A 26,006-nucleotide genomic window follows, 5' to 3' on the forward strand; every position below is an offset into this window, starting at 1 on the left:
GTCTTGATGCTGTCTCTTGGAGCATTACACTCTTTAAGTTATTGTTCATTTTAATGGGTTTTCAATTTTCTCTATTGTTGCTGGCCATTGTTTCTTTTTTCTCATAAGCCCTAAACTCATTTTCTCATGGCTTCTGGTGTTCCTTGGGCTTAGCAACAGGTCAGCAAGTTTGTCACATTTTTAGATAAAGCATAAGAGGAAATAATGTTTGATGTTTGTGGTAAGGATCTCTTCTTGAAGACATAGTGAAGACGTTCATTGCTTGGCTTCACCGTCACCAGCTGCTGATTCTAAGTTGTGTTCCAAATGTAAAATACTGATGTCTAGACATTTGTGAGACCTCACAATGCAGAACCGAGAGTGGCCCATCTGATACAAAGCTGATGGGAATAACATAAGTATTCTATTTTAGTTTGAAATTCCTTGTATTATTTTGAATGTCAGAGCACTTTAACCATTGACCTTGGGTGACCTGCCAATGAGGTGGACAGAGTTATGAATTTTAGGTGAGCATAAATCATTTAATTTTCTATGTAAGATCCATTGTTGCCTTTCTTAATAAAATATTCACTGCTTAGATAAGTTGGTTCATTATATATCTAATCCTCCATCCTTTGAATTTCATCGTAGAAATCAAAGACAGGGCAGTGTGTTGCATAAATCTAGGCTCGTTTGTGGACAGATTTTGAGGTGAATTAACAATTCTTTATGTGACAATATTTTAAAAGGAAAGCTATAAATGAACATTTGTATATAATTATAGACAAATGACTTTGGCCTCAATATTTTTCCCTTTCAATACTAATTTCTAGTAATTATTAATAGTATGTCCATTTATACTCTGGCCTACTTCACATTAATAAAAATATTGTAACTCTAAATCTTTGTAGCTCTATAAGTAAAACTTATAATTTGCCTTTCTTAGAATTGAATGTAGATTTCTTTGGCTTCCCATTAAGGCACATTTCAAGCACATCTGGATTTAGTAGACATTTAATTGTAACTGTCATTACATAGTAACGTGACATTGCTGGTCATTCAGTCTGGCTGGTTTCTAGCTCTGTACATGTGAAAGACACAGATTTGAAGTGCACTTGAAAGCTGCATCCCCAGTCGGGTACATAGACCTTCCTCAATTCTAGGAAGACTGAAGACTAGGAACATGAGTCCATTTGTTAATGCACCTGACTGAGTCGGTTTAAGGAGATTTGCTGCCCTTGGGGTCAGTTTTCCACATAATGTGTCTGTTCCTCAATGTGTAGCCAGCTCCTTGGCCAAGTTCCTCCTCTCATTCTTTCTCTGAAAATCTAATCCTATCAATCCTTTCCCGTTAACGAAAATTTACTTTTATTTTTTTGCCTTGCAACAATAAGAATTCAGTATGCTTTTTCGGTAAGTCATTTCTGTTATAGGCATTTTAAATATCTCTAAACAATCTTGCTGGATTAATGTCTGAACACAAACAAATATTTTACTTCTCTGGATTTAGTGTTACAGATGATAGCTTGAACAATTTAAAATTCTATTTAAAATAACTATAACCATGTCTTAGTAACACTCTCCCATGTTTGTTTTTTTCTTTCTAAAGTAGGGTCTTCCCATGTTGCCCACAGGGACTTCAAATTCAAAATCCCCCACTTAAGGCTCCCAAGCAGCTGGAATTGCACATGCTGCTGCAGCCAGCCCCCTTTCACACAGCTTAAATCTTAGCTCCCACCCGATATAATCATAGTAATTTTATACGCTCTATTGTCCTTTGTTTATAGAAACTGAACGCAGAGATACTTGGAAGAACAATAATTTCAACTGTGTCTAATGCCTGGTCTTGCTTTTCATAATTATAGAAAACATTCTATGAGCTAGATTCTTTAAATAGCATTGTTTCTTCTGTCTTGAAGAATGTGCTTCTTCTGGTTTCCACACTTCCTTATCCTTCCACTTGAAGAGTCCATGTATGAAACACTGCACATCAATGTTCCCACAAAAGGAGTGGGTGGAGCTTCAAAATGCATTTACTTGGAACTAAAGATGATACTGGATGATATTCAGGATGGAGTGCCCATGAGTCAACCTGTTTAACTCAAGACATGCCCTGAATAACAGCCCACTGTAGCTCTGTAATTTTCAGAGTGTTATTTCCATAAGGAGTCAGGCTTCTATATTAAATACAACCCACAAAGTATGTACTTACTGAAATTCCATAGCTGTGAGATCTGAGGCCTCCACTTTTCTTGAGTAGTAGAGGCAACTGTCATAGCTCTGATCATGTGACTGCTATAGCTTGGCACCTGGCTAAAATTAAGATGAGGGATTTAGAATAAGGTGGTATGAGTATTTTGTTTTAAGAAATTAGGATGGACATAGATGAGGCACTACAGTTTGAGGAAGATGGAATGAAAGAATAGTATGTGTACTCTCTTACCTCACTTCCTGTTATGTGACTATTCTTTGGACTTGTGAACAAACATCTACTTGTCCCAGCTAGAAAAGCTATGGCAGACAAAATTAAGAATCCCACTGAGGTCCAACTTAGTGAACCAATGAGTTTTATTGAGGTTACTTACAGGAGTATGGGTAAGGGGTTACTGGAGCAGAAATGACTCAGAGGCAGCTGAATCACCAAAGCCCACCCCAGCATGGGTGACAGCTCACAACATCTGGGGACCTGGAATGTGCTCTGCACAGCCTGCAGCCAAGTTGCAGACCCTCTCAGGTAGCTCAAATGGTCTCTGCCTCTCGCAGGCAGCTAAACTGGCTTGCTTAAAAGTTTTACTTTTAAAGGTGTTTTTAAAAGTGATCTAGGCAGCTGGGCTTGTCTAAAATTTTTACTTAGCAGTCTTTATTGCTTATATATGCTCAAGTAGGGAAGGGACTAGTGAATCTTGTCAGTTTCAGGGACTTCCTGAAGCTTTTGAGTTGTTTACTTCCTGACTTTAAGGAGCTTTCCTGAAGGATAAAGTGCTTCACTTCCATTAGAATCATCCTGTCTTTTAACCAGCTTCCCACCTGTTGTATCTCAGAGAAAATTGTTAAACACCTCCCCCATTTCCCTCTTTCCTTTGTTTCTATTTAACATCCTGTCGAAAATTATTGCTAATTCATAAAGGGTGAGAAGAACAATGGCCAGAACACCATTCTGTGTAAAGAATGGAAACTCTCTCTTCTTGCTTCTTTGTTCTGACTTCGAGAACTGAGGCCTTGAATTACTTAGTTGGGGTGAGAAGTGGGTGGATGATGCTGAGCCTAGTGTGGAGAATATGCTCCGTGTTGTTGAAGAGCCCTGCAGTCTGGGGTCCGGGTTAGGGACTCAGGTTTGACCATACCGTATCCATGTGTGGTAGTGTTGCTTTCCACTCAGGACACTCATCATTCATGGGACACTGTCTGTCTCAGTCAATTCCAGGGGCTAAATAAGTCTGGTGGAAAGTCAGTTATTTGAGGCTTTTAAAAAAGTTCAGATTCTTTTAAGTATCCCTAGGTACAATGAGTTATTTCCACGACCCCCCCCCCCAAACATGTAACAAGTTATAAGCCTTATTACTGTGATTTTCAAAAAAAGTTATGTATGACCCTTTATTCATTGATATTCCCATCTTCTGTAAACTGACCATTTTGAAACAGACAGAAAAGAAGAAACAGAGGGAGAGAAAGAGATCATGAATGTATATGACTGGCATATAGTACAGAGAACACACATCTCTGCTGCTCTAAGCACAGAGCGCTTTAAACCAGTGCATTGAATGTGCATTGCTAAAGGGCCGACTCAGACTTGTGGCTTAAAAGGTTCTGACTCTGATTAGCTTCTCTAATAATCTGTAGTTAATTAATAAGTATTTAGAAATTAGCACCAGAGCATCCAAGGTCAAGAGTTAGCTTTCTCTGTGGACAGTCATTGATAGACACCTCATCCCAATTCAGGTGACTTGTAATGTTATGCTATTGATGGTAGAGAACAGTGTGGGTGGATTACCAGAACAAAATCACTGCGTATAATTGGTCAAAATGGCATGCTTCTAAGTTAGGGAAGTTTGCTGTTGGATGGAACCTAAATGAATGTCCTGCCTTTACCACTTTATTAGAATACTCTAAGCAAAGCATTTCACTTGCTAAGTCTTAGTGTCAATCTGCCAGATGAAGATGTTATCAGCCCATGAGGACACTGTGAGGGCTGAAGAGAATATTGGCACTTATCCAAGCTAGGATGGAGAAGATCCTGGGTCTACCTGACCAGCTCTGGGGGCTGGTCCCCAAGCTCAGCATTGACCAGCTCTGGGGCTGGTCCACATGCCCAGTATTGACCAGCTCTGGGGCTGATCCACATGCCCAGTTTGCAGCTATCCGCACCACTTTGTGCTTTGTCAGAGCTGGCTGCTTAGCCCTCTCCAAGCTCTATATTGTGAAGCTGCCTCCTCCAGCCACACACTAGGAGAAGGCAATTTGACAAGTGTAGCAGAAATCTTAAAAGTTCTTATTAATAAAATCAAACCTGAGCCAGGTATTGGAGTGAACACTGGAAGAGTGAACAGTGGAAGAGACAGAACAGGCCACAGCCACCTCACCTCGCCAGTTCCTCAGCTGGTCCTGTTTCCTCAGACTGGAAGCCTTTGAGTCCTCATCCAGAATGAATCTCAGCTGAACTGCTGCTCCAAAGCCTGAAACCTTAACTAGCCAAATGCTTCTAGTTTCTGGTCTTCACGCCTTATATACCTTTCTGCTTTCTACCACTACTCCCTGGGATTAAAGGCATGTGTCATCATGCCTGGCTGTTTCCAATGTGGCCTTGAAGTCACAGAGATTGAGGGATTTCTGTCTCTAGAATGCTAGGATTAAAGGTGTGAGTGCCACCATTTTCTGGCCTCTGTATCTAGTGGCTGTCTGTTCTCTGACCTCAGATAAATTTATTAGGGTGCACAATATTTTGGGGAACACAATGCCCCCACAGACAAGTGATCTCATTTACTTAAGGAAGCATTTCAACTGAGTAGTGGAAATCACCTGGCATAAAGAAAAGACAAGACCCTCCCAGATAATGTGCACAGAAGATAAGCGGGACTATTAGAAAGGAGACCAGTGCTCCAGTGGATCTTAAGGTGTATGTAGCTGAGTGTCAGTGTGTCTTCCACGTTCTGGGGGTCATCCAGTTAGCTCTTGTCCTAAAGTCACTTTCACACCAGTGTCCCTGAGTCCCCTCCTTGGTAAGTGTGTTCCTCGGAAAGCCTTGGAAGTAATAGGCACCATAAAAAAAAGACCCGGCATGCAAATTATAAATAAGATCAATAAAAATATGATGGAATGATGCTTTTAAATCCTCCTTCTAAAATTATTAGCTCGTCTTGTGGAGAGAAAAATGCAAATGGGCTGCTAATTACGAAGATCCATCTGTTACACTTGAAGTCCGTGGGAGGGGAGAATGCTCAAAGCTTCTCTTCAGTTCCTCGCCATCTTTGAAGATGCATTTTGGGGAGGCTGTTTCCATTTCAAGCAAACTCTGATGACCTCTAAGGTGGCGCATCTCCCCGAGAGATTCTGAGTTGCCATCCGCTGAAGGTTGTTCTCTCACAACTACTGTTTTGGTTTTGATTTATTCCGTGGCAAGTATGTGGGCCACACTAGATAGCTGATTAATGGACACTCGAATAATTGCTTGAAAAGAGCTGTTAAATAAATTATCAGCAGCAAGCACTCAGTCCTCACAAGAATGTTGGGCATTTGAAATCCTCTACTTAGCAGGGATTCCAAAAAATATCTATTAACAAAAATTTATTGAAAATCTGCTCACTAGTAGTAGGACTACACTTTCCCAGTAGTTCTGTTTAGGTCAAATTTAGTATTGAGTCAGGAACTCATGCCAAGTTCTTAAGTTTGTAATATTGATTGTTTTCCAGTAGCTCTTCATTAATGCCTGTCTATAAAAGCTCCCTACATACCACGAAAGCTCAGCTACATGTTCTTCTCACTGTTGAGTTCTGACATCATTGCAGTCTACAAATAGAGATTTGTAAACTATTAATGCAATGGGGACAGATGAAGACACTAAATTGTTGGTAATTAAAAGGAGAGAAACGGGTCTGGGGATGCAGGTTTCGGTGTGACCATGGGGAGCTGAGGATGCAGGCAGGTCTGGATATGTCCACAGGAGGGGCAGGGTGCAATTTCCTTCCAGAACTGAGCAATCATTAGAGAAGTACAGTGAGTCCTTTGGCCTTAAGTGATATGTTATGAGTCAAGGGAGATGTTTGACGGACTATTGTCAAGGGAGATGTTTGATGGACTATTCCCAATTACACTACATTGACGAAGTGGTGACTTAGAGGTGTTCTATAGCACACACAGGCATTTAGGCTGTCGGTTGTACCCCAGGTCTGTTGGATTCTGATAGTTTACACACTGGGTGGTCAGTGTCTGTGTGCACCCAGAATACAACTCATTCTAATCTTGCACTGTCCATATGGCAATACTTCACAGCTATTGCTGGCTGTGCAATGGGGATGCTGAAAATCCAGGCTGACGCAGGAAGTGGCAGTGACCACCTGAATTTGATGCATAACCAGCCGCAGATGGGATTTTTGCAGAGCAGAACATTGCCGTGCTCGCTAATAAGTAATTATTAAGTACTTGCAGAGGGTCAATGCCTTCTGTATCTCAGATGGCATTTGGAACCCTTCAGTCAGAGGCAGGAGCTGTAGGGCAGCAATGGGCAGGGAGAGAAAAACGGCAGGAATCAGCTCACGATGAAGCGGGCAGTGAATAGCAGTCTCTTCCCTGGACCAGAGCACTTGCCTCCTTTGAGTGACTCACTTCCGATGTTCGCTTGTTGATTTAAACAAGCCATGCTCATTTTATAAAACTGTAACCAAATGCCAAGAATAACATTACTTAGAGCTTCACAACTTTGCAGATCCTGTGAACATTAGACATCTCTCTTCAGTCTTTTTTTCTATGAATTTTTTGGGATATTTCTGGAAATATTTCTCAGAGTATTTAGCTACATAAGGTTTTGTGTGTCATTGGGTTTCCAAACAGTTTGTGTTCAAGACTGTTTTGTATGCTTAGAAATTATTGAAGACTTCAAGGAACTCTAGCTTATGTATGTTACAGCTTCCTTACTTTAAAAAAAGCTGAGGAAAGTTTAATATTTTTATTTATTTCTTTTCTATCATCCATCTATCTACCTATCATCTATCTATCTATCTATCTATCTATCTATCTATCTATCTATCTATCTATGATCTATCTGTCTAATATCTCACCTTTCTGTGCCATCACACTATGGCAGGCAGTACCACACTCACCTGGCAGATAATGTCCTTTTTCCTGACATCTGAGCTCATTCCAGATGGTTACTTTAGAGTAATAGAAATACATGTTTAAGCTAGCCAACTCCATATCCCATCTATTCTTGCATTCCCTTCACTACCAAATGGGTTCTTTCTTCTGAGGAAATGTCATGTATACCATGCTGGTACCTCAGGCATCCTGTGGGTCTCTCGCTGGTGGCCCTGGCAGAGACACTGGTCAGGGCAGGCCACTCTTCATGTCACTGCAGGTGACAGAATTTCTGCTCTCTCAGAGGAAGGGATCTGAGGTAATGAGTTGCCAGCAGCTGGCTAACAGGTCTTTCAAAACCTGGCCATCTTAGAGGCTATGCCTAAGTCTCTGGCCCTGGCAGAGTGAGAACTCAGCAAGAGCATCAGCTGGAGGAGTCGGGTGAGTCAGAGCCCATCCATGCAGTTTGATTCATGCTTATTGTCCACCACTGCCACCACGTCCTCTTGGTCCCCTTTGTTCATGAGGTTGTTGCCTTAAGGAGCTGACTGGCCTCCAAAGGACAGTCCATGCGTGTATGTGCATACCACAGCATGCATGTGGAGGTCAGGACAACTTCGTAAAGTCAATTCTCTCCTTCTGTCTTTACAATGGCTCCAAGGATCAATCTCACATCATCAGGCTTGTGTAGCAAACACTTTTGTCCACTAAGCCATCCTGTGGGTCCACTGTCTCCTCTTCTTGACATATTTGTATGACATTATTCTCTTCTGGTGTGTATTAGTATGAGACAAATGTCTGTATGCATTGGGTCCACTTCCATACTTCTGAGCACACACACTTCTAGAAATTCCCGTACCACACCCTGGAGTCATTGTGTATGTCAACTTGACTAGACTTGTACTTAGAGAGCTTCTCAAATATTACTCTGGATACTTTTTGTAAAGGTGTTTTTACATAAAATTAACAACTTGAGTGGATCTGAATATTAACTGGCCGGATTTTCCACTGCATAGTCATGTGTTGCATAATATACTGATTAAAAATAGATCAAATACAGCTGGGTAGTGGTGGCGAATGCCTTTAATCCCAGCACTTGGGAGGCAGAGGCAGGCAGATCTCTGTGAGTTCAAGGCCAGCCTGATCTACAGAGTGAGATCCAGGACAGGCTCCAAAGCTACACAGAGAAAGCCTGCCTGTCTCGAAAAAACAAAACAAAACAAACAAAAAATTATCGTGATTTCAAAAAATAGTAATAAAATTAAACTTAGTATATTTTATAAATATATTCTCCCACATAGAGTTGAGAGCATCATTATTTTATAATATTTGTAATGATCGTTTCTTTAACATCTGTCTAGTTTAAGAAAGAACATTTAAATTTCCATATCTGTTTGTACACTCAATTTATTGCAAAAGTTGCTTTGACTACACATATCTGCAACCGCAGAAAATAGCAGTATTTTAACAATATTTTCAAATAATTAAAATCTGTTATGATTCCACTGTACAATTCAACAAGTGATTGTCTCATAAAGTATGATTAACGGTGTGCCCGTGAACTGCCGTTTTCCTCCAGCTATGGAAATGCACCCTGCATGTGTTGTGTGTTACACTAATAATATACCAACTCAGCTCACCTTCAGGAGGAAGCCGTACCTGTCTGTCATTTTTGTGTCATGTATTAGTGACTTGGAAAAATATTGATTTACTGAAAGTTATAGAGTTTACTAATATTGACACATACCATTTTGTAACCCAAAATTATATTAACACCATTAACAATCTCTTCTTAACAGCCTTCGGGATAGATGAGCGGACAAACACACTGTATAGAAAAGTCTTATTTTTGCTTGAAAGTTTCCCATTTTATTCTTGGCAACAAACACTTGTCGGCTCCCTTTCCTCACCGCCAAGAAAACGTTTCCAAATACTCAGGTCTGAGCAACACCACACTGATGTTCGTTCTCCGAGTGAAAAAGATGTTTTGTGGGGGGTAAACTGGATTAAAAGAGAGCAAGAAGATGGGGGAGGAGGAGGAAGAAGAGGAGGAGGAGGAGGAAGGAAGGAGGAGGAGGAAGGAGGAAGAGGCGGCGGTGGTGGCTGCAAAGCCCATGGCACAGCTGTCTCATCCGAAGAGAGAAAATACCAAGTTGGTTTGGAGCAGGCGTATTTCAGGGTTGACACTGATTCATACAGCTTTGCGTGTCTCGTGAAGGGTTTGCCCAAGAGTCACTGGCAAACCACTCTGGTTCTAAGTGGACACATGGAGGAGGAAGACGTCGTGACAGGAGAGGAGCCTGGCACGTGCCCGGCAATGTCAGTGGAGTGAAAACTAGGACTAACCGTCGATGGGAATGAACAAAAGTAGGTTCCTCCCCAGACCTCACTCAGAAAACCACTGCATTTCACTGAAATTTCACATCTAATTCCTTCCTTCCCCACTTTTCTTGGGGGGTGGGGGTGGGCTCACATTTTTGTCAGTCTTAGATCGTATTGGAGTCTATACTACAGTTTCCCTTTGGAAAGCAGTTTGGGACTAACCTCCGAAGTTAAGTACCATGCAAATCAGAAGTTAAGTACCATGCAATTAAGTACAATTCCACGCAAGGAATTCTAGGTGTATTCCTATAATAAAGAAAACATGTGTCCATACGTAGATTTATATACAAATATTTATTACAACTTTGTTCATATTAGCCAAAACCTAGAAGGAGCACAGATGTCACCAGCAGATGAATGTATGAGGCAGTTTTGGCATATCCATATCTTGGGCTTTTACCAATAATGACTGAATGAACTATTGATATATATGCAATATGGGGGCCTCCCGAGATAATTCCGCTCCGTGACAGAGGGCCAAGACTATCTACTGCATTGTTCCATTGGCACTTTCTCCACTCTAGAATACAAACTAGTGTATAATGACTGGAAACAAGTCAGCGTTTGTCCGTGGGTGAGGGAGAGGGGTGGGTGGAGGAGAGCAGTGGGGGAGGGGAGAGGGGTGGGAGGGGGAGAGATGTGGGGGAGGAGCGGTGGGCAGGAAGAAAGGTGCAGACACAAAGGAAGGGATTCTGGCCGGGGAGCGAGATGGGTTACAAGTTGGCACAAAGAACTCGTGAGAAGCGGCAGACGTGCTGATTATCATGATTGTAGCCTTGGCTTCATGGGTGTCTGTCTGCCTAAAGTTCCAAGAGTACACGCTGTAAACCTGCGTGCTTTGCTGCTGTCGCTCCTGCCCTAGTAAATCTTTCTACGACAACTTAGGAGTGCAACGTAAAACTGTCGTTCCAGGATGCAGATCAGGCGAGAGGTTCTCCTCTGTGACTCCTGAGTTCTCGAAGTATTCTGGGAATTTATAATGCCCTCCAAGACATGATAGCCACACGGGTCCCAGATCTCTGAAATTACACCCAGCTATTTTCATTAGCCTGAAAAATTGGAGCAACACATTTTAGCTTTGTAAAAATCTCCATGATAGTAAATTGGATGTTATCTTGCTGCTATTTATGGGAATACAAAGTGGCACATAATCAGGTGATAAATTTTCCGTAGCCCACTTGGCAGTGTGCCTTAACTCAGCAGCCTTGTGCTCTACATTCATGCAGTGTGGATGGGATGGCGTCTCCCCCGCTGTGACTGTCACTGTGAGACCCAAGGAGCTTGTTGATTAGTTAATTTTTCACCCCCAGTGTTGATCATTTTCACAATTTTCACTTATTTATGCTTTCTTAAAATTTTATTCCTCCTGGTCACAGTGGCACATGCCCATTATTGCATACTTGGGAGGCTGAGGCAGGAGGATTGCCACTGGTCTGAGCTGGGCTACATAGTAGCAGAGGAGCTGGAACGAAATAGCAAGACCCTGTTTTTAAAAAGCAAGCAAAATGTTTTCCTCAGTCAGTCAAGTATTTGCTGTGCAAGCAGGAGGGCCTGAGTTTGGATCTCCAGCACCCCATATAAGCCCTGTGTGGTAGCCGGTCTCTGTAACCTCGGTTCTGTGGGGAAGGAGCAGAGACAGGCAGATCCCGGAAGCTCATTGACCAGTCAGTCAGCAAAAGACCCTGCCTCAGAAAATGAAGGTGGAGAGTGGTCAAGGAAAAACACTGGATATTGATCTCCAGCTTACACACGCACACGCACACGTACACGTACACACACACACATGCGCGCGCACATGCGTACTGTGCACCTGTGCACACATGTGCACACTAACAAGTACATACATCATACACACACATGCACACATGTGCGCTGCATGTGCACACTCCCTACACCACATAAAAAGAAAACACAACAAAACAACAAAAAACCCTTCATTCTCATAATTAGTGATATTGACTCTAAAAAGGAAATCTAATTTTTTCTAATAGTCATTGAAGCATTCATTAAAAAGCTTTCATTTTATTGTGTCATTTCTCATAATTGGGGTTCTGTTTTCATCCTAATGCATGAGCTACTTCAGGGTGACTGCAGTTTGGTTAAGTGTTTAATATGCAATCTCTTAGAATTTGCTGTACACCGTATTTATTTACAGGTGCAGGTTATAGGCAGCTGGTACAGAGGAGGTTCGCTGCCTCATGGTTTCACCTCATGCCACTGTCATCCTTCACCTACAAAAGAGGCCCTTCACCCCAAATAAACTGCGGAGGGGAAAAGTCTGAGATGAGAGAGAACTTTCAGATGAGCAAGCGCGTTTTAGTGCAGAACTTGTGGCCACTGCCTACTCTGTTTCCTCATGAAGTGGGCTGTACCACGCCGATTCTTCGGAATTTGTTGTGCCTTACCCTGAAAACGTGGCCCATGTTTGTCGCCGCTATTTCAATGGGGAAATATTTTAGGAGCATAGCTTCCCTTAAAACTTGTATCCAGGTACTTAATTGCCTATCACTTACCAAACCCTGATTATCTCTGAAAATATCACTACAAGTGGCATGAGATGGGGTTACAGCAAAAAGATTCAAGCAATAATAATAATAATAATAAAGTGACCCCCTAAAACTCTAAGCCAGGTATTTGTGTTCAGTCCAGACTTTGCTTTAATGCAGTAGTCTAGTGGGAAGTGTACCAGACTCTTCTCCGTGCTCCCATGCCTCTGGTTGCTTTTCCAGTGTGTATATTTTATGTAAGAGAGTAAATGTATAGTCCACCTTCAGACTCTGTCAGTCTGAGACCATTTCACCTTTCCCTGGTCTTTGGAAGTACTCTCCTTGTCGGACTGCACTGGTAGTGGATGAGTCAACAACTGAAGGCGTCCTTCCATTAATGACCTAATGTTTACGCACATGGATGTTTACAGTGAACATGGATTCTGTTTACAGGCAAGCATGCCCCGTAACTCTCTTCATTTGGAAATGATGATTTTCTAGAGTGAAACATCTGGTTTTATACTTACTAAAAGAAAAAATACAACATACTGTCAATGAAATCTAAATGCTATTGAAAATAGTTTTTAAATTATTTCAATATGTAGGCACGGTTATAGTGCTAGACTCTGGTTCACCGTAGTATGTGTATCATTAGTGTACTGTGAGCCCATGCTATGAAGGTATGGGAGTCAATATTTAGTAATCTTCCCTCAAAATTAAGTTGTTATTTGTATTTGGTAAATTATTGAAAGGAAGCATTATGTTTATAACTTTGGAATTTCAACTATATGAATATCATGTTCTAGGAATAACTGCTGTATTTTGAAGTATGCTTTTCAGCCTAATGCTTCCCAAACTGAGCAATTTCGGCCACTAAAGTTTTAAATTTAGTTATTTGATCATTGTGATTGACAGCCTCTCCTTAGGGGACAAATAGAGTATTGGGCAAATACACTTATGATTCCATACTTTTTCTGTCATCTGTCTGATCTTAATAGACAGTTATTAGATAGTGTGACCACCAGAAATAAAAATACCCCCGTGCCCCCCAAACCAGAACTGATGAAGCATGGTGCCTTTTCAATTGTATCAGAAAACTATTTTCTAGTTGGGAGAAAAATAAAAATGTCACATGATATTGCTGTTTGTGAGATCCAAAGGTAGGAAGAGAGAGACATCTTCCCAGGACAAATAATCTGCTAGCTAAGAAAAGAAATCGAGAGAGAGTGCAGGCAAACACCGACGGGAGAATTTGCAAATGGTTTGTCTTGCCTGTGGTTTGTGACACCTTCCCCAAAAGATCCTCTCTCTCACCTTGCATGCTCATCTCTCCCAAGGGTCTCTCACGTTCAGAGAGAGTTGCAATCGATCCGCTCAAGCTTCTGGAACATTCTTTGAAAGCTTTCTGAGAATAAGCCCCTTCCATACTTAAAGTCTTGAGGTATTGATTTTGCACCTGAGTGTCACAACAGGGCTCCCCAACGTTGGTACCCACAAAGCCCATCCTGATGAGCTCAGGTAACACTCAACTGTGATAACTTGGGATTTCACTGTTATAGTTGCTGTGGTGGTTGCTGGCAGATGAGGAGGAATTTCTTTTTGAACAATCTTTTGGCTTAGAATTTTTATTGAGACATAATATTTGCATGTGGATTGGATATGGTATGATAATTGAGTATACACATGCAATTCACATTGGCCAAATCAAGGTAAAAATTACTGCCATGTCCTCCGAGAGTAATCATTCCTGTGTGCTGGGAATTAGTATATTCTTGTAGGGATTGTGAAATGTATCGTGGATTGTTACAGCCAGTGCTTGACTCTCTGATATAAGAAGCCAGAAGGCATTGCTCGTATCTGACTATTTTTAGTAACCTCTCTTCTAACTCCATCTGTCTTCATTCCCCGGCCTGGTGTCCAGTGGCCACCATTCTACCCATGGTTATTTTAAATGTCTGTTTTATGCTTCCCTCATAATGCTGGCAATATTGACTATTATTTATAAAAGGAAGACACAAAGGGTCAGTGGTTTCATAATCAAACCTGTTTAAGAATTTCAAATTGAAGTGTAGGTAACTTGGATGTTCAAAGTTACAGTCTCTGTATGGAGGATCACATGATAACCAGAATGCTGAAATCTTTGGAAAATGAGCTTTATTTCTGCGACTGCTGTGTGCTCCAGCAGAAAGCAAGTGGTGGGTGGAAGAGCGGCGGCTGGTGACCCCAGAGTTCAAGGACATCTGCTATAAGTGGGTCTCCAGTGTCTCCACAGGCCTGTGTAGAAAAGCCCTGTTCACTGGCTTGACAGTACTGGGAGAGGTGGGACCCAATGGGAGGTCTTCGGATAATTAGGGCGCTCTCTAACAGGAGACTGTGAGGCCCCAGTCTTTCTTTTGCTCCAGGCTGTGAGGTGAGAAGTTTCGCTGCCTCGCTTGTTCCCTCCATGATAGGTCTTGCCTCCAGCAACGAGGCAGAGATCATGGATCCCATCTTAATAACCTTTCCCTCACAGGCTAATTATCTCACATCTGGGTCCAGTGAGGGAAGCTGACTAACAAGGCCTGTAGGAGACATGACGGTCAGGTGGCTCAGTAGGTCCCGGGGCTGGTGAGTCACATCTTCCTGGGACTCAAGGCTCACAAGCTGTGTCTTCTCTAAAATCTTCTTCTGAAATCTTCTTGTGCCTTTGGTTGCAACACTAAAAAGTATTGCTTTCTGTATTTTTACTTGGACTTTTAAAGTATTTCTAAGAACAAAAAAAAAAAAAGTGCCAACCTGTATTGGTAAGACTTACCTTAGGAAAAGACCTTTTTAGGAAAATATTTTATGAACAGTATGTTTTTGTTGGGGGTGAGCATGTGCAGAGATCGCAATGATTAAAATTTAATTAAAGAATGCTGTTTCCAAGGAATTAGGAACCAGTTTCCATAATTAGACAAGGCAGGTTATAGTTGGAGCATTTTAGTAATTTCAGAAGACTAACACACTTCTTCCTATTCCATAGAATGAATAGACGTTTATGGCCTCTAAAGGCTATTTGTTATTTATTTGCGGTACAGGTGGCTGTGAGCAACCATGTGGGCGCCGGGAACCAAACCCGGGTCCTCTGCAAGAGCAGCCAGTGCTCTTCACCACTGAGCTGTCTCTCCAGCTCTAATGCAGAAATTTCACAGCTAAGGCGATAGGAGAGTTTGTTGTCGCCAAATGAGACATTTCATTTGTATAGCCGTGGAGGGCAGAGCGCTGCTTGGAGCTGTGAGGAATCCCGCCCTCGCGAGGGCCCTGGCGGGCAGGTGTCTCTCAGCTGGAGTGTGTGAGAGCCTGAGCAGCACACAGCCTGACTGGCAAGGCTGCTACCTCAGTCAGACTTGCTTCCGCTTTCCCAGCCGCCCAGGGAGTTATAAGGAGAGTCCTCACAAAATGTAAAATGAACATAGTTCTTTTAAGACGAGAGGGTAGGTCTTAAAAGGAAAGCGACCCGTTATTACTCGGGTCATAGTTCTGTTGCACCCTAAGGAAATAAATAAAAAGTTTATTCTCTTCTCCTTATAATGTTCTTGTACATATCAGAGAATATTGCCAGCCAACCAGCTATTTAACTCTGAATCTACTATACTCTCTGTGGAGACGTCCATGTATAAATGAGGCTATTAACATGAAATTTTAAGTAAATACTTAAATGTAATTGCAGCATTTTTTCAAATCCCATAGAAATCTGTATATGATTGGTTATAGTCGAAAAGGATTTGTTTCTCTCATTCGCTCACTCATTTGGTCATTCATTCATTCATTCGCTCGTTTGTTCTTCAAGGACAGGGTAGAGACAAAAACGGGGTGTGGTGAGGAGCTGAGGGTTTGGGTCTGTTTTGTTTGAGTTCGGGACCGTCTCATGAGATGCTGTGACATGTCATTCTTCTGGTACATTCTTTTGGTACAGCTCTGCTTATAGCAAGGCTGTGGGCCACAGATGAATGTCTGTCTCCTCAGAGCGCCCCAGATCTTGATTGACTCCGACTTGCGGACTGCCAATCCCGCGCCTCTTTGCTCTTTTCTTCATTTCCTGGGCATGTGTGTGGTGTGGCTCACAGGCAGACCCAGGGCCTGTTTGGAAGGTCTCCTTGGTACCACCTCACTGAATTGGAATGCGGCCCACAAAGTCAGCCCTGCCAGGGGCCCAGGAGCGAGGCCTGGCTGTGTGAGAGTTCCTTAATGGGCTGAATATCACAAAGATTTAATTCTATACTGAAAGGTTAAAAAGAAAGGAGGGGGAGGGGTGGGGAGGGAGGGAATAAAGATGAGGTCTGGGGAGAATGGTTTATTCAGCTAATGAACTTTGGCAGAATGGCTAACGAGGGAGAACTTTGCTGAAGGAGGACGGTGGTTGGATATGTCTTCTTTCCCTGCTCTTTGCCCTTTTGAGGGGGAGGGCTGTTAGTGACACCATAGAAGAAAATGTGAAAATGCCTCTTCAAAAAGAAAAACTCCCACCCTGGCCTCCACTTCCAGCTCCGAGGAGTGGAGGTGTCCGTCCGGTCCGGTTCTTTGAGCAGTTTCTGTTAAGAACTGCTATGACCACATTTGGCCGGGTCAACCCATAACACGCGGGGCAGACATTAAAGGCTTCTCAAGGATTTTGTACCATGTCTGCCAACAGCGCCTGGGCCCAAAGCCTGAGTAATTAGTCAGTATGTGGCGACCTGTCTCCAGGGGAGCATGTGGCAGCCTGGGCAGCTCGCCGGAGAGAAGGGACTGTAAGAAAAGCACTTTGGTTTCTTCTACCTTTTTCTTTCTGGAGTTCGACACCTCTGTCTGCCTCTGGGCATTTCTAAACTTGTCACGGCCTTTGTGTAGCGGTACTTTAAAACAGAGCTGCATTCATGTTGAAGAAAAGCCACCTTGTGTGATCATGTATATCAAAGTCGTCCTTGGACACCTGTGACAAGTCCATAGACCTGTCCCAGGCAAGAAGGTGAAAATGAGCATCAGGGCTGGCAAACTGCTTTAGGGGGGATTGCAAGCCGCGAATAAATTATTTCCCCCACCTCTTAGAGCAGCGCTGCAAAAGTTTAAAAAGCTGTGCAATGACTTTATAACTTCCCTATGTTTGATTTATGTTCGCGTAAACTGGAAAACGAAGCCAGCACTTTATCTTCTCTTAGAACTAAATAATGCATCAAGTAGGTAAATCTGATTCTGTTTTTCTCCAGCTGCAAACATGTGATTTTTATTGCCCAAATGTTTAAGAGTCTGCAGGAGAAAAGAAGGGGCACCTTTTATTCCCTACCTTTTTTAATTCAAATTTTAAATGTTATTGTAGCACTCCATAAGTCAGGTGATTAAGCCAGGTGACTCAGGTCCTTACTATTATATAGTTTTCTCCAACAAACAGATGCTGGTCGTCTCTAATGGGCCAAGCGTTGTTCTAGATCCCAGGATCCATGGATGAACATGAGGAATATGCAAGCTCTCCTGGGTGTCAATCAAGGGTGTGACCTTTGTACAAGTCAGAGAACCTTCCCTAATTATTGTCCCCGGACACTCACAGCACTGTGACTGTCCGTCAGAGCTTCAGTTCACACTTGATGTACTACCCCTCCTCGCCCCCCTGCAGTTTCTACGTGCCCAGTACTCTGCCTTTGTTTGCTACCCACAAACACTGTGGTCTCCTTTGTGGAAACTTCTTCCATTTGAATCCTTTCTGTCCCTGTAAATATTACCATATGACACAGAGGGGACTCCGATGGGCAAACTGTCTTTGCTCTGAGAGGCTCACACTGTTAACATGTTGAAAGCACATTTAAGGTTCCAGGTATGTGCATATATGTGCATACATAAACTTCATTTCTCCTCATGTTGCTCATCTGTTTTTTTTTTTTTCCTTCCACTATCTGGTGAAGAAATATATATAGAGAAAAGTATTCCTAAACCCGTCGGGATGCGTGCTCATCCGTATCCTTCAGTCTATAGTCTATCAGTCTCCAAAAATTCAACATTGGCTGTTTCACTTTGGTCTTTGATCCTACCAACTCAGTCATGATGTTTTTCCAGATGTTTCCATCATGGGTTACTATTACACAGCACAAGTAAAAGCAAGCCAAGTTGGCCTGCCCCTGGGGTTGAGGAATGTGGTCTCCACCAAATGCGCTGGCCATCTGCTACATTTAGGAAAAGAAGCGACTAGACTTATCCAAAGGATGCTTTGAGTTGTCTTCTTAAGAAAAAGGACCATGCTTGGCCTGTGAATTCTATACAAGGCCCTATAGCTTCACATTGATTTGGCCTGGTTCTGGTGAAGTATTTGTTTTTAAATAAGTTAACATGCTCATTTTCTCTGTTTCACTTCCTTCAATCTTTCTAATACTCTCAAGGGTTTAAATGCCAAGAGCTATGGAGACTTTAATCACTAACGTGCATTTAAGTGGTTAGGCAGGGATAAAATAGATAATTGGCAGTATTATCCCTTCTACCAAAGTTTCATATGCAAGATGTTCATAGCACGTTTTAACATAAGGGGTCAAAAATGAGCCCACAGCAATAGGAACTTTTGAAGCATTATAACTAAAATTCACTAGTATGAGCCAGAAATAGGGAGAATAAGTGACCCTGAAGAGATTCCTGGGAGACTCATCTAGCCATATGCAGGAGAGCCTGGGTAGCCCATCTTCCATCCAGACTCCACCACGAAGATTCCTTCAGTATGATGTTTGAAATACAGCTTTGTGGAAAGTGACAAGTTCAGTCCCTGTGTCAAACTGCCACTGAACTTGGGTAACATCTGATAGATCCTGGCATATTCTTACAAAAGAATGCTGGGATATAATGAAAATAAGCCAATAATAGCTACACTTGCCACTGTGGGGAACACTGGCAAACATGTATTTGAGTGAAATAAGCCACAACAGAAGAGTGGGCGATTTCTTTTCCACTTGTGTAAGATCAAAGATGGGCAGGTGGCCGAAGAGTTACCCTGGGGAAGGGGTCCTGATTCACAAGGAGCCGAAGGATGGCTGCTGGGCACTGGTCACACCTTGTTGTTTTAAATCTGAGTAAAGGTCATGCGTGCATCTCATCTATGAACATGCTGAGCTCTGCCCTTCTGGATAGCCATCAGTGTTCATGGTAGATTGAAATCACTAGTCCAAATGCAAACACATGCTCACTTACTAACCAAAGCGACGGCAGAAAAAATTCATTTGAAATATGCTTGCTTTGAAAGATACAGCTCCTGTTTGAAGTTTAAATGGAAACAGTTCATGAATACTCAGATTTGTTTTCCTGCTTTAAAGGCAGCATCTTTTCCTGAGTGTGTGGCGCTGTGGTTACATTTTGTAGTTACTATTTGGGCACAGCGTTCTGAAGACTTGGCAGAACATGGTTCTCAATAAAAGAATGCTCAATTGAATTAAAAATGATTAGCAAATGCTGTTTCTGCATAAGCTCTTCCACATCTTTTGTGAGTTAGCATTTCTTCCTCTTTCAAAGGCCACAGGATTGTTGCTCTCAATGGTGCATACAGCATCACTTTATATTGCATGTAGTTTTGTAAACTTCCTGGGGCCAGCTTGTCTGTTCATCACTGACCTCGCTGTGACAGGTGGTAACATCATAACACAGATGCAGTCCTGTGTACAGGGGCTAGATCGCCTGGGTTCAGGCTTTCCCTCTCTTACTTCTTAGAATTTGTACACTTCGGGTAAACATTTAGCCTTTGTTCTTAAGTCACCTTATCTCTTTAAATGGGGACAATGTGGCACCTGCCTCACGCTTGTGGCAAAGGTAAAAAGAACTATGGTGTAGAGCTCTGAGGACAGGTCTTGACATACATTGTAAAAGCTCAACAATTGCTACTTTTAGGCACCACTGTGGTGTCACGGGGATTCCCAGAAGAGAAGAGGAAAGCAATAATATAATGGATCCAGGAGTAATCATCAATCCAAAACAATACCCAAAACATAGAACCGAGCGAGTGAGATGGCTCCAGGGGTAAATGCACCTGTCACCATGCACATGGCAGCCCCGCTCGTACCCTTGAGCTGAACTTTAGTTACTACCCTCATCAGACTGAAGAACAGCTGGGAAGCATAGTTCCAGCATGCAGCTTTGCAGATGAAATTGAATTTGTGTCTGCCATTTTGAAAAAAACGAAGGCTGCTGGAACATAGACGTGCGCTCAGATCGTTGACTAGCTCACAGCCTCGGTGTTCGGGGTCTCCTTCCTGACACCTGTGGACAGACATCTAAACTCTCTGTTCTGCAATCACTCTGAGTCCCACAGCAGGCTCAACATGTCACTGAATCCTAGAGTTGCAATCTGGTGACCGGAGTCTTATGAATCATGTCTGAATGCATCTCTATTTTAGATCCAGTCTCAGGAATTATGTCCAAGGGCACACCCTCCACAGCTCACTAGATTCCTCACATGTTCTTTGCAGAAGAACAAAGGACATCTTTCGATTCTAGTTAATGCAAATATCTTGAGCATTAAAAAATTATCTTGCAAGACCTAATACTTATTCCATTTTTCCACTGACAAACATTTCCAGTGCAACAGAGATAAAAATAGCTACAGTAAATCTGCAGTAGCCATTTGGGAAGTGGCTTTCTGATGGATTTCTGCCTACCTACAGTTGAAGTGTTTTAGTTGGAAAAACTACTCATTCCAGGTTATAATCAGACTACTCACACATACGTATCCTTCTGCCATATTGTAGGCAGCAAATTCAATCAATTTCTCTTGACAGACATGCTCACCCACCCATGGTGGTTTAACACATAATTTCTCCTAATATAGAATGTTGATTGGAGAGCAAGCCATTGAGCTGAGCCATCAGGAAGTTGTAGATGTGTGCCATTGTATTTCTTTGTAAAGATCGGTAAGTAGCAACGATTTCCTCATCTTAACAACCCTTAGCAAAGGAAGTCATGAAATGTCAACATTTCCATAGACTTTGCTTGTGGAAAGCCTGTTGTAGCTATGGAAGACTGACTGATCGTCTCGGTGGGGTTTCCTTTGGGTGCTTTTGCAGAGAAATTTCCTGGATAGAGTCTGTTGCAAGGAGCTGACCCTTCCTTCCCAAGATGTGGGGAATAGCTATTGTAAGCCTGACTAATGTGTTTGGTGGGGGAGGGATCCTGGAAATTTTTCTGTCTCCATGATCTTTTGTTAGTTTTAGAACCTTGTTGATTGGGTGGAAAGAGGGACTATTTCATGAAATAATATTTGGATTTTAAAAAGTATTCTTTTTTTAAAGTTATCATACACAACGTTGGGCTGCACCATGACATTTTTTATGCCTATGAGTCAGTTTCTCTGTTCTGACTTCCCTCACCCAGTGCCCTCTCCCATGCCCCTTCCATCCCCCTCTGGCCTGTTCCCTTCCCCCTCAATATGCCCCCTTCTGCTTTCATGTCAAAAGCATGTGTTCCATCACACACACACACACACACACACACACACACACACACACACACACACACACACACGCCTTAAGATCTTTCCTCTCATGACCTGCTTTCCAGCTCCTGAATTGGTATTTGAAGTATCTTTTTAGATCCTAGACAGAGGGCTCATATCTAGCTTCTAATATTGTTTTCAAGTTCAGTGGTGGGGTTACAGAAGCACACTGGAGACCACCCCACTTGTGTGGGGAGTGGGCGGAGGGCGTTGCTGCCTTAGCTGCCCTGTTTTCACCATGGCAATAGGAATAGAATTTTCGGTCCTCTGTGTTCCGCCCTTTTTAAAAGTGGGCTTGCATAATACTGCAAGGACAAAGCAGTTGCCCCACTGAAAGCCAAATGAATGAATAAATTTGGTCTCTGGATTTTTGAGCTGTTGTGAAAGAGTTTTTGTTCTTGGCTCTCTTACACCCCCTCCCCTTAAATCACAGTTAGAACGCCTTTTTCCTCCCCTTCTTCAGATGATGCCCTTGTTATCCAAAATGTGATGTGTAACCCAGATAGAAAATTCTAAGTTAGTCATATAACTTAGTACCTGAGCAGTGACTTCTAGGGGCTATCTACTCTTTAAAAATTTTTAGCTTAAACTAAAACTTTCTTTTTAAATACTTCTCTGGCATTTCATGCTAAGCAAGATCCAGCACAGAGTTATTGTGCCCAGAACGAAAGTAATAAGCCCTCTAGAACCTGGTCGAATATTTATGAACATTATTGAATTATTCTTTTTCTGAAAGAGGCTGAAACTGGAAGGGGCCTATTATAGAACAAATTATTTTGAATTAATTTCTCTCCTCCTTTACCAATATTATCTCTTTTCTAATAACCAAGTAGCAATTTTAGATACTGTTTTCCTATTACTTGAAAATATCCCAATAAGTTTTACCTAAATAATTGAATGGTTGGTTACTGTAGAAAACAAAGCATTACCACTCAGACTGAACTGTTAGACTGCATGCTGTAGAAAGGAAGCCCTTGGAGTACGAAGCCCAGCTTGGCCCAAGGACATGCATAAGTCCCTAGGGATGCCAGACGTTCATCATCTCTTAGTGCATTTCAACTTGACCTCTAAAGTAATACTTTCCCACCATGTACAACGACTAGCAGGCTGTTCCTTCCATGTCGTGATGGCTCTTTACAAGACATTCCTGTTGCCTTGGATAGAATATAGAAAAACAAGGGGAAATTTTCATTTCCTTATAGGTGAACAGCTTAGTCAGATAAACAAAAATACTAAAAATACAAACCTCTTGCCCATTGCATTACTATTAAAAATTTCCATAAATGGGAGCTGGAGAGATGGCTCTGTGGTTAAAAGCATTTCTTGCTCTTACAAAAGACCCAGGGTCAGTTCCCAGCACCCACATGGCAGCTCACCACTGGGTGCTGGAATTGAACCTGGTCCTCTGCCAGAGCTTCAAGGACTCTTAACCACTGAGCCATCTCTCCGGCCTCCCTTTCCCCTTTTTCTGAGAACAGAACCAGATGTGTATTGTGTATTCAGGGAAAATAGAGGGAAGCACCATACCCAAGATAGAATGGGTCCAGACTGTGAGGAGATGAATTATTTATTAGTGTTTTAGTTTCCTGTAATGAGAACGGCGATGTCTCTGGATATTTATAATTGGCTGTGTGCACACAGCAATCTTGGAAGGTCTGGGTAAGGATCAAATGAATTGTGCTTAATTAAAGTGATTATACCAGGAACTTTGTGACATTGTTTTTTTTTTTTTTTATTTGAAAGTGAAAGGATATCTTCATTACTACAGAATAATTCCCCTCCTTCCAGCCACACAGTCTAGGGTAAGGCTTCTGTCTGTTTTAACACATTTAGCTAATGCCTAATAAGTTACACCACCAAGATACTGTCACAATCAAAATAGCAATTGTAATTTATGCACTCGGGGCCATTACTTTGTTCCTCTAAAGCATGGCTCTTTCTTAACATAATTGAATCCTTTATTCAAATGTTTGTGGTGCCTTTATGGCTGTGTGTTTATTATTTTTAATGAAGAACAGCGAGTCCTCACTGCAGTCCACGTAGGCCACTCTGCTGTGGAGTGGGAGGGCAGTGCGGTACTGAGTGTCACGACCTGTGTCCCAGACAGGTGCTGGCCACCTGTAGCTCTCAGAAGAGGAAGTTCCCCGTTTCTTCCCGAGGGAATATGCTGTTTATCTGATGTTGAGACATGCCTTTTTAATTAAACAGCCATTAATTGTCAAATAAATAAATCAACTTGGTAACAAGATCCTGAAGAAAAACTTGATCAGCCATGCATTAGATTGTCGTGGGCCAAAAAAGATGCACTTACATATCATGTCTGTAGTTCCTTGGAGGATGTTAAGGTGAAGCAGCTTCTGTACAAGCATTTGTTATGGGGAGGAGCTTGCTTTCAGAGCGCATGCCTCCTGTTTATGTCCTGGATCCTTTCCTCAGAGGCCAGTTAATACCTTCTCAAGTCATCTTCTTTAGCAAATACTGACTTTGGATGACTTGGCCTGATTCTTCCAGTTCCGTTTCTGAGTTGTGTGTGTGTGGCCTTTGGTTCATTTGGCACTTTACCTGGAGGTCAAGAAAAGTTAGTGAAGATATTTACAGCGAAAAGTCTGCAACATAGAAAACCGCTTGCTGTTGGTAAATGCCTCAAGGCAACATCAGGGCAGACTTCGTGCAGGGATGTGGCCAGAGCAAGGGGTTAGTGGAGGGACATGGTCAGGAAGCATTAGTCTGCAGGAATCCTTTCTCAGGCAGAGGAGCTACAACAGCATTGAGAGATTAGGAAAATCCTCAACTATTTGGTTAGTATACACCAGAGGAAAAGGGAGGGAGAGGAGTCTGTGGGACCCAGTGGTGGTGTGTGTGCATCACAAATATATGCAAATAAATGCAATTGAAGCAGTGAAGGGAAACAGCTCAGAGCCTCATGGGGCTGCAAAATTCTGTTACCAGAAGCAAGTCAGGCAGGCAGGCAGGCTGACTCAAGACCACCCTGTGTGGAAGCCCTGGGGACACTGTTGATCCAGTGACTCAGGTAAGGGTACCTGTGAGTCACTTCATTCTGGATTTCCCTCTGTGCCAAGATCTCCAGTTGGTGTCCAGCTGCTCCAGCAGATGACAACTTCAGCCACTTGTCTGCACAGTCACAAATACTTCAAGATGATTCATTGGCTTCTATATCATATAAGATTAAAGTAACAATACTTCAGAAAAGGGTTCTAATTGATCAAATGCTTTTATATAAATTATACTTTTATATAAATTAATCTCCCTGACATCTTAGGTTTTGAGTATCTTCACTGAGTGTTGTGATTAAATTTTAAGTAGCTATCTAACTCTTTCATTCAGACATAAAATTTTCAGTTGAATCAAAAAGATACTTATTTATTTTCATATGAGGACTGATCTGAGCCTCACTCAAATACCTGCCCTTGCTGGTGGGGGAGCCAAAACCTAGCCTGTTCAATAAAACACTTTTTAATTTAAATAAAGTTATTGAGAGGGGTTTTTTTTTTAGCATTCATTAGTCATACAAAAGTTTCATTATTACATTTCCATATGTGTATATAATATACTTTGATCATATGCTCACTTATTAGAAGTTGAAATCTTAATAAATTTATAAACAACATGGAAGCGTTTGAGAACCTAAGATTGACTGTTTTTAAGCTTTAATTTGTTGTATTTATAAGAATCATTTATTTTTATAATAGAGCTTCTTTGAATTGAAGCAACTGAGATTAGGAAATAAAATAGTAAATGTCCGTACAGTTTAAACTGTTCGAGGAGTTTGGTAAAATTCAGAAATGTAGCCAGCTGTTAAACAGAGATGCCCAAAGGGAATTGTTAACACTTGCTAACTTGCAAAAGAGGATAATAACAGTTTTGCAAAGTTAGAATTCAAAATTTCATTTGAAAAGAACTCTTTAGAAATTTTCACTGTTCACAAAACCCCACGTCTCCATCCTGCTGGGGCACACGTCTTCCCCAGACAGTGCATTGTTGATTGAAAAGGAAAGGCGTCCCACCAGACAGCGGCAAGCCCTGCCTGGGAAAGGCAGTCTTGCTTTGGAAGGCATCGGGCTGAGCTGGAGTCAAGAGAATGCAGCTTGAATCACTTGTCGCTCCATTCACTCAGTTACCACACAGAGTAATAAATCCATGTCAGTCACACCCACGAGGCTACTTTAATGTCACCCATCGGCGACAATCAGACAAATTCCTTCCTTTGCTTTAATGGTGTGAGCCCCGCCATTAAGTCAGCTTTCTGCCAGAGAAAAGGGCCGTGGCTGCCCTCCAGCAGCTCAGACTAATCTTGCATGTCCTTCATTAGTACCTGTACCACATGCCTTCATTCACCCTGGAGCTCTCTAGAATTTATTCATCCTCCTTCTCTGTTGTGGCCTGGGAACATTCCCTTC

The 26,006-nt window shown here is 42.1% G+C and overlaps 1 protein-coding gene across 1 annotated transcript in view; it reads left to right on the forward strand.

The window, feature by feature from the left end:
- Lhfpl6 (LHFPL tetraspan subfamily member 6) overlaps positions 1 to 26,006 on the forward strand; it is a 200,601-nt gene that overhangs the window by 120,692 nt on the left and 53,903 nt on the right. The gene's annotated exons all lie outside the window — the stretch shown is intronic.

This window comes from Peromyscus leucopus, chromosome 6 (genome assembly GCF_004664715.2).
Source record: "Peromyscus leucopus breed LL Stock chromosome 6, UCI_PerLeu_2.1, whole genome shotgun sequence".
NCBI classification, from domain to species: Eukaryota; Metazoa; Chordata; class Mammalia; order Rodentia; family Cricetidae; genus Peromyscus; species Peromyscus leucopus.